Source organism: Oryza brachyantha, chromosome 10 (genome assembly GCF_000231095.2).
Source record: "Oryza brachyantha chromosome 10, ObraRS2, whole genome shotgun sequence".
Classification (NCBI taxonomy): Eukaryota; Viridiplantae; Streptophyta; class Magnoliopsida; order Poales; family Poaceae; genus Oryza; species Oryza brachyantha.
In genome coordinates, this window is record NC_023172.2 from 2,834,096 (window position 1) to 2,836,634 (window position 2,539).

The following is a 2,539-nucleotide window of genomic DNA, read 5'->3' on the forward strand; positions in this document are numbered from 1 at the left end:
TTTATAAGTACACATTACATAGAATTATTTTTTTACAAATCCGGAAACATTTACAACATGAACCTTTATTTGCCTCATGGTTGACAAAACAAACATGAATAACCCCACTTAAGCATGAACAATTGATTATAAGTCATGCAATAGTTAACTAGCATACCATAGTGAAAAACCAGAGCAACTGATGATTACTTTTATTCATGGTACTGCTAATTAGTTTTCCTTGACATCACTGCTTAGCGGTTTACGCATCACCATTGTCTCAATTGTGATTCCTGGTCCGAAAGCAAGCATCACTCCCCACTCAAGTTGTTGGTGCTCATCTTCTTCCTTCTCCCAACGGTGGCGTAGTTCATCAAGAACAAATGCAATTGTTGCTCCACTCATGTTCCCATACTCACTTAGCACATGGCGGCTTGCATCAAGCTTCCATGGCTGTAGCTGGAGCTCACCCTCTATGTTGTCAAGAATAGCACGGCCGCTCGGGTGGACCACCCAAAAGAAGTCATTCCAATTTGGATCGTTGTGTCCAACTGATTGGAATATATTGAGCAAGCTTTGATGGATGTTGTCTTTGATCAGTTTTGGCACCTGAATTGAGCAGTGGAAATCAACGCCATTGCTCTTGGCCTGCATTCCAAGTACATGGTCGGTTCCTGGTATTGTAGTTTGTGAGGCAAATACTGTCTCGACCAAAGGCTGCTCATTCTCAGCAAAGGGACCTACCTGTACCAACAATGATTGCACCAGCACCATCCCCGAATAATCCATGGCCAACAACTTTGCTTTCATCAGGGGGTGAGAAGCATATTAGAGTCATCTCGGACAAGGCTACGAGAATACGTGCACCATGGTTATTTTCTGCGATCTCTTTAGCGAGTTGGAGTGCTCTTCCACCGCCAGAGCACCCATAAAGGCTTAGGATGGTGCGGGAGACACAAGGGTGCAGGCCGAGGAGGGATGCTAATTGGAGGTTAGCACTAGGGGCACGACATCCGGAGTAGGTGCTAAAGATGAGGTGGGTGATGTCCGTAGCCGGACGACCCCACTCGGTGATGGCCTTCCGTGCAGCGGACTCAGCGACCTTCGGGACCTCAGTATTGACGATGTTAACACGTGCGTCAAGGGAGGGCTAATATTTGTCAATGATCTCTGGATTGGCACCAATGAGCTCACTGTCAAGATGGATGTAGCGCTTCTTTATACCAGATTTGTAACCTGAAATATAAAAGGAAGTACCCACGTCTCTTATTCTTAATATTTTGCACTTCTATGGTTAATGCAGAAATAAAATATATTATCAAACAGTTAAACAAAAATTTAATAGGATTAATAGACGTGCTTTTATTGAAACACCGGAGGAATGATGATACAGTCGTGGGTACATATAACTCTAGTTATCCACAGACATTTATATCATGTTTTCATCAATTATAGACATGTGAGAAGTATTTCAATATCAGTTTACTAAGAACCATAGATTTATAGTCCAGACTCCCTTTGTTGAGTTTTATTTTTTTGTTAAAAGTGCGAACTCTTCACACAAATCTGACTACGTACTATTGTGTGTATTTGTGATGGCAGTACATGCCATGTGGATCATCTTTTTTAAAATCACATAGACCCATATGACTTGTACCTTCATTGATCCCGAAGATCGCGTGCAAAAGGCGACAAATATGTATCATGAACGAGGTCGAATAATATTTATTACCATTCTGATTTCTAAATAGTGCAGGTAATATCTGGCGAATGTACGTACCAAGGATTCATATAGTCGATATACCATTTTATAAAAGTATAAAAAGGCAGGATAGTTAATAATAATAATAATCATCGTCATAATAGGTGGAATATGTGATCGACGTGCTTACATATCCTCTTCATCTTGTCCTTGAGCTCCGTAAGGTGGTCACTCTTGGTGAGGCCGAAGTAGTAGTCGGCAAACTCGTCCTGAAGCACCACTTTTGCCGGGTTCGCCGTGCCGATGGCGAGCACCGCGGCTGGGCCTTCTGCAGGCTGTCAGCAACGCCGTTGGTATCTGCTCCAGGCATGGCCGATGAAAATGGGAGAAGCTGTACGTACGTGCTTATGGAATTAATTAGCTGCCTGCCTTGAGAGGGAGATGGCTGCTGTGATGTGCTTGTGAATATTGGAAACTCTACGTGCTGATCCTGTGGCTTTATACTGGTTCATCGGTCGCCAACCTGGGCCTAGCTAGGTGGCCCCCAACTATGTGTGCGCGCATTAGTAAATGATTTGGACAAGTTTAATAAAAATCATCACATGTTGATCCATGAAGTATTTTAAAGAAAAAAGTATATTATCTTGTATACAGAGCATACATTATAACTTGCAAGCATGCATAACATAGTGGCTGAACTGTCAACAAGATCACATTTTAAGAGAAAATTATGTCTATTTCATACTCGGAACCATGTAAGTTCAATTATTTTTTAAAATTATTTTTTGCAGATGTATATATGTTTTATTTCGGTTACTAATTTGGCAAATTGCTTTTCCTGGTCCATTACTTCACTGG

The 2,539-nt window shown here is 41.7% G+C and overlaps 1 pseudogene; it reads right to left on the reverse strand.

Moving 5' to 3' along the window:
* Nucleotides 1–210: 210 nt before the first annotated feature.
* On the reverse strand, nucleotides 211–2,193 carry LOC102721201 (annotated as a pseudogene).
* Between the last annotated feature and the right edge of the window lie 346 nt (nucleotides 2,194–2,539).